The sequence below is a fragment of the Bufo bufo genome, chromosome 3 (genome assembly GCF_905171765.1).
Source record: "Bufo bufo chromosome 3, aBufBuf1.1, whole genome shotgun sequence".
In the NCBI taxonomy this organism is placed as follows: domain Eukaryota; kingdom Metazoa; phylum Chordata; class Amphibia; order Anura; family Bufonidae; genus Bufo; species Bufo bufo.
The window spans coordinates 272,786,375-272,793,860 of NC_053391.1; the positions used below are offsets into that span (position 1 = coordinate 272,786,375).

Genomic DNA, 7,486 nt, shown 5'->3' on the forward strand with positions numbered 1-7,486 from the left:
CTTCCATAAGGTCTGGTGCTGGCTCAGCGTGAAGGTTATCTAAAATCTTCTGCATAAATGCTATAAAGTGTTCTTGCATCTCAGGTTTGTTACAGAGAGTTTTCTTAAGTGCAGCAAATCTGGTTTAAGCTTGTTGTCGATTGTTAGGGAGAGTAAGCCTTGGTACTCGGAAGGGTAATGGAGCTACCCAACTGTTGGAATTGTCCTTGAAGAACTCTTCATCCATAATCTTGATGAACTCCTTGTCTTCGACTGAAGGGGCAATCTTGTTGTCATCACAAGTAGTCTGGTACACTGAATCACCAAGGTCCTTCTGAGAAGTGAGCTTGCAGTTTATACCTTGGAGTGCTTGATATGGAACTTCGTTTTTAAAATCAAGTCTTTCCTTCACATAATAGTGCAATGGACATTTCATCGACCGATAGGCAACATTAGTTTTGTAGGAAGCTACGTCCAAGAGCTTGTGAGATTGATCTAAACAGACTTCTCCTATTATCACCCATCCAAGATCAAGTTTCTGGGCCTGAGGAGCATCATCTGGACCGTTACATAACTCTCTTATTTTATGAACTCTAGGAATGTCTCTCCCTAGTAGAATCAAAATCTTAACATCCTTGTAAAGAGGTGGAATGTAGTCAGCAATGTGGCTCAAATGAGGGTGATGATGTGCAACCTCTGGTGTGGGGATTTCTTCTCTATTGTTCGGTAGCTGATCACATTCGATTAGAGTTGGAAGTGAAAACTCTATGTCCTCATATTCTGATGCCACTATGAAGCCATGGGCTCTTCTTCCAGAAGTATTGATCTTTCCTGCACATGTCTGCAAGGTATAGGACCAGGTCTCTCCATGAATGTTGAATAGGTCAAAGAATTCTGTACTGGCCAATGAGCGATTGCTCTGATCATCGAGTATGGCATACATTTTTATGGAATTTTGTGGACATCCTTCAGGAAAAACCCTTACAAGACATATCTTGCTACAAGATTTGCTATGAAGCCCTTCTCCACATACCTCTGTACACCTTGTGGTTACGGGGTTGGCACGTTGCTCAGTTCTCTCCCCGCCATCATCTGATGTAGTCTTGGGGTTGCTGCCGGGTGAAGGTTTCCTTTTGAACAGGTCTGAATGAAGAGCGTCCACATGTTTGGCACTGTTACACAGGGAACATCTGATGGCGATCTTACAGTCTCTAGCTAAATGATCGGAGGATGCACAACACTTGAAACAGATATTATGCTCTTTGAGAAATGACTTGCGTTCTTCAATAGGCTTGTCCTTGAATGCACGACATTTGGAGAGAGAATGTGGCGCATTATGAATAGGACACTGTTGATTAAGATTGCTTGCCTTAATGTCTGTAGCCAAGACGTTGGATGCTATCGCGGTCTTTCTCATGGCAATAGGATGCCTTAAATTCTTAAATTTACTGTTGGTGGCAATATCCCTTGAAGTAGTTAAAGGAATGGTGGTTGTATCTGGATAGAAGAAGCTTGGGTCATTCTTGGATCTTGCAACCTTCTGCACGAACTCTGCAAAATAAAAAAAAGGAGGGAAGGAAACATGATGTTCATACTTATACTTTGATCCTACACTAGTCCACTTTCCCTGAAGATAACTAGGCAACTTTGCTACAATAGGATTTACGCCCTGAGCAGTGTCTAAATAGCTAAGACCTGGTAAACTAGGATCTAACTTAGCAATTTCAAGTTCATGAAGGAGGTCACCTAACTCTCTAAGCTTATGATTGTCCTTAACAGAGATCTTAGGAAAGTCGTTTAATCTCTGGAATAAGGCAGATTCAATGACTTCGGGGCTCCCATAGTCTTGTTCTAGACGTTCCCAGGCAGCATCAAGGCCTGCTTTAAAGTTATAAATGTAAACAGATTTAGGTCTCTTTACTTGTTCTGAAGATTGACGCCCCAACCACTTTATTAGTAAGTCGAGTTCTGCTTGAGGTTCAATGTCCAGGTTTATGTAGATCTCCAACTTCTGTAGTTCTCTGGGCGGTCATAAAATCTAGACAGTCCAATAGTAATCAACTCTCGTCGAATCATATACTTGCTGAACTCTGCAGCATCGGTGCTTTCGGTTTTTATAGCCACAGGGGATACTGATGGTGCACTGACTTGGACCATGGTTGGTATCAGATGTTGGCTGGTAGGTGGAGAGAAAGGTGTTGCAGATGGGTTCAAACTAGGTAAGGGTCTGTCGTCTGAAGGTCTCTGAGCATTTGAAGCTGAAGAGAGCTGTATCACAGGGGGTATAGAGTTCATTCTGTAGTTTTCTGCTGTGCCTTTGTAATCTCTATTCACATAGGGTTGTGGTGGCACATGAGCTGCGTAGGTTGATTCACTTGATTTTGTGACATGCAGTAGTTGTAGAGTACAATATATGGGGTTCGGACCGCGCTTCTGGTCCAGGTCAGTGTGCAAGTTCTTAGTCCTTCTTACTTCCTCGTTTACAAAGAGAGCCTGAGGGCTGCAAATATCCCTCAAATAGATATCCTGCAACCAATGGAATTATAATAGTGTGAGTCCGTATGTAACAGTAACCTGCATTGCACTGATTATACTCACACAATGCGTATCACACAAGGCGTAAATGTAATCCCTCCGTGGTAAGTTGCTCTTGTTCTGTCGGAACAGCCACGTTTCCATACAATCTGGTTAGATCCCCACACGGACTCAAATGATGTATACCTCAGACAAAATCTATATTTCTTTTCTTCAGATTCCTGAAAGTTTTCTGTGGACAAGAATGGCTTCTGCAATAGTGAAGCTCCGTATTACTTGTTAAAAACTTTTTATTTGTCCATACTTACAAGACAACTTTCTTAAAACAGCTTTTTAAACACATAAAATTCCCAGCGTCTGCTGTGTTTTAAAAAGCTGTTTTAAGAAAAGTTGTCCTTGTAAGTATGGACAAATAAAAAGTTTATGGCTCCCCAATAAAGGCAAAACTTGTATAAGCTGGTAATTACTAGAGAAATGGGTTCACAGCACAGACCAGCAATCCCTGACAGTAAAGGCTGTAACAGTTATGGATCATTCAGTAGGTGGCTGGCTTCATATGCAGAGTAATGCTTCTGGTGACTGCAGCAGTGACACACAGGCATTGAACTTTCAGTGCACAGCCTGAAGATGGCTTCCTGTCTTAGGGTGTTAGTTCTTCACACAGGTGCGTGGTTACTCACGTTTCTGAAGCTGCAGAGATAGCTATATGATGGATTCTTCTAGAAATTTACTAGAAGCTTGTCGCAGGTACAACCGATGCTGAGGACAGAATACCTATTAACCCTTTCCATTTTAAGAATATGACATATCTCATACAGTATGCCCTTCCTATTGATGGCTGGATCTCAGGATATGTAGCTGCTATAGATATCAGTCAGGACTTATATTGGAACTGACTAACTAAGAACACTTCTAAGAGCTGTATCTCCAAAAGTAGGCCACATACATTGTCTGCTTTAAAAGACCAGGCTTACATCTGTAGCTGCTCCACAGACTAAGATATGCCAGGATAAAGAAACCCTCCACACCTTCAGTCAGCTGTGATGCCAGCCTAAAGGAGGACAGGGGGGCCAGTGAGGGACATGCCAACAGGCTGCAAGGGCAAAAGAGAGACATAGATCTTTCTATCAGCCTGTCTGACTGTACATGGTCCCAGGGGGAGGGTAACATGGACATCTGTGCATGTTATCAATCCTCAAGACTACTCTTAATTTTATTTATTTTTTTCAGAAAAGAATTGAGCAGATAAGTGCTTGCTCATCTAATGACCTTTCTGCTTCTAATTAGGCCGTTTATTAATACCATGACCTAGACATTTACCAGAATCCAGATCACAGCACCAAAAAGGTTGCACCAAGCACACCACAACCACACACACATCAATATAGATTATATTTTGCACTGTCTCTATCCAGTCCATACCTGATCTTTAGATTAAAATATGACAATCGATTCTCTAGTGATACCCATTACACGCTCCAGTAATAGCAATAATGATTATCACCAAAGATGGACCTAATATATTTCTGACAGATGGAAACTATTTTAATCAGAAAATACATTTTTATTCACTGACTGTCATCTTAAATAATCATTTTCATTTACCTTAGTTAAAAAAAAAAAATACAATAAAAGTATTGAGAGGCTTTTTAGAGGGGTGTAATTCAGAAGTTTTTTTTGTGTCCATATTACGTAGGCAACCCCAGACCTCCTAGGGTTCATCAGAAACAGAATTTTGGCTACTATAGCATATTTTCTGATGAACTTCAGGAGGTTCAGGTGTTGTGTCCATAACACTGAAGCAATAAAGCACCCATGTTCTACCCATCTGAAATCAGCCTTAGTTAATGCATTATATTAGTTAATGAATTTATCATTTTAGGATTACAGGATGGAAAATGATATACTATAATATATGAGAAGTTGAGAATTATACAGTGTTTTTTGGAGACTATATTTTATCTTAATGACTCTGCCAGAGTACACACTTTAGTTGCAAATCTTCATTTTTATGTTCATCTATTTTTTTTTTAAGATAACCACTGTTTGTTGCAAAGTTGCATGAAGGTGGTTCTAAATGTGGAAAATGTAGATTTTAGTAACTTGGGAACTTTTTTTATGTATAGCATACATGTTTCACACATTTGTGGATGACTTTCAAATTTTGCATGGCCTCTTTTTCAGTGTTTTTAAAAGCACAAGCTGTTGTTGATGTATACACTTGTGGTATATATGATATTTTCCCACATATTATTTTTACTTTGGTTTTTGTGTGTAAACGTAGATGCTCGGATGTTAATATTAACTTTTTATCCTGTTTGCCTCAAAGTTACATGAAGGTGGACGTGGTTGTCAAAAGTCAGGCAAGACAACTGCAGTCACCAGGTTCTCTACTTTCAGGCAATACATATGTTTTGAGGATGGACTTACCTTTAAATTTTTCAGTTGAACATTTGATTCAGGTACAAATACATTTGACTCAAATTAAAATCTAATTTTATAGATTTCTCTTTCTTTTCCCTTTCAGGCTTTTTAATGCAAAATCAACACTAGTAATTTAACCCATTGGCTACCAGCGCCATACATGTACCGCGCTGGAGCGATAGGCAAACATGGCACCCGCTCGCATGTGCAGCGGGTGTCACGGCCTGCTGCTAATTACCGTGCCCGGCAATAATGCTGATCATGCTAATTAAAGACTTTAGATGCCTCGGGCTTACTACCGACATCCCTGTAGCCTGTACAGCTTCCAACTACATTGTATACCATTAATAATGGTGGCTTTAGAAAGTACAACTTGTCCCGCAAAAAATAAGCCCTCATACAGCTATGTGAACGGAAATATAAAAAAGTTATGGCTCAAGAAAGATAGGTAAGAAAAATGAAAACGCAAAAACCAAAAAACCTCCGGTAGTGAAAGGCTTAAGGGGTTGGCGACTTTCTGGCTACTGCTGATCAATGCGTTCGTAGATGAATTTTTGGCGTTTAGTGGTATAGCCTTTTTGATATTCTGTGCCATTTTCTACATTTCCTAAGGTATGCCCCTTGTTGGCCAAGTCTTTTGGCTGTCCACACGGAGGTCTTGACAATAAAACAATAAAATGGCTGCTGATGGAGGGTCATGCAACCAGGCAAATCACTCAGTTTCCTGCATTCAATACACTGCACCTGCCATCTGCCCTTGCACTCTTGAGAGTTTATTGCAGGCATGGAGGACGCCGAGTGATGTGCACAGAATATAAACGGCTATATTAGTGCTGAATAGTCATCTCACATACACATAGGTTAACAATAGCCAAAAAGTGACCTACCCCTTTAATGTCAAAGTGACAATGACATCTATATCTATCTGGGTAAATGCATGGATGATGGTGTTAACAAACAGCTTTAAAAACACAGTTGGAGTTATGATTCTTAATGTTACAAAAAATGTTACATAAATTGTCCGTTATTGGGGGCAGATGACTGTATTTATTCAACACAAGTAATTGTTTAAAACACACTACAATGTTGGAGTTATGTTTTTTAACCCTTTTTTGACCGGGCATAAAAGAAGGCCTGAATGTCCAGGCAATTTTTGTAATTTTGTGCACGTGGTGGTTTAGTGACCCTAATTTTCTTAAATATTAAAACTGACACAAAAATTAATTATTGTAATGGACGATAATGGACGATCATTTTGATATATAACATGTAAAGACCTCTGGAGGACACAGCCTTTTTTTTTTTGCACTATTTTCACTGTAACTGGGGCATCCACAGGAGCTCCAGTTATAGTGAAAAATAGGCCCATGTGGGGGCATTACACACAGGCAGAGCTGATCAGGGTCTCCTTAGACCCCGCTGCTCTGCCCCTGCGACGAGACAACTGGCGGTCACGTGACGGCCAGGACTGATAGAGGAAGCAGCTCGGCTGCTTCCTGCTCTCCCTCCCTGCACATGTGCAGCGCTCTCCTCCCGGCACTAGAGAAGTAAAGAGCGGTAATAAACCGCTCCTGTCTTCTCCTCAGGGTCCCCACTGTATCAGCCAGAACCTGACCTGCTCCTGCTAGATTGCAGGAGCTTTAATCCCAGCCCTGTACAGCACTGGGCTTAAAGGGCTATCTGACTGTTTATATATATGCTATCTGCACAGGGTTTGTGTAGATAGGACGTATATAGTCAATGGGCAGTCAGGAAGGGGTTAATGTTAAAAATGTTCCAAAATTGTTCTTATTCGGGACTTCACACATGGTAGTAATCAGAAAAGCAGTGGCTTTTTCTGAAAAAAGCATTAAAAAATTCTCCCTGTTTTGGCTAGCAGCAGTACAGTATAGAACCTGATGAAAAGGTAATGTGCGGCTGTGTAGGGATATTAGTAGCGGCAGCAGTAGCAGCATGGTATCTGACAGAGATGGTAAGAGATGTGTGACACTGTAAGGGTAGCAGTCGAAGCTGTGTTAGCCGCAGTATAGTATTGGACCTAATGGACAAGGCAGTAGATGCGTGGCTGTATAGGGTAGTAGTAAGCTGTAGCGGTAGAAGCAGAAATGCAGTATGGAGCCAGAAAGGACAGACAGACAGCTTCATTGACAACAGCTAGAGGGTGTGTGAAAATCCTCACCAATCCACTCCTAATTCATTTAAACAAATCTAATGTTTCCTACACTTGTGGAGAAAAATTTGTCCTTCTTCAATGTGACAACGTCACATGCCATGCTGAATACCCCTTTTGACAGTATACTAGAGGCTGGACAAGACAGTACTAAGGGAACCGGGTTAGTGCCAGAAAAAGCAACAGTTCAGATACAACTGAACCTGGCTGTTCACGAGGTGCTATCTGTTTGCTGATGGGTGTCAGGTTGGCGTGGGAATTAAAATACTTTCCCATCATGTTCAACAATATGTATTGGCTGTTGGTGCTGAGGCAGCTTCTACTAATTTGTAGTGGTAGCACTGTCAGAGATGGTAGTGAGAGCGGAGGCTCAGTGGG

General features: G+C 41.0%; 1 protein-coding gene across 1 annotated transcript in view; it reads left to right on the plus strand.

Moving 5' to 3' along the window:
• The window catches only part of LOC120995132 (synaptotagmin-2-like), a 619,044-nt gene that overhangs the window by 589,876 nt on the left and 21,682 nt on the right, over nt 1-7,486 (plus strand).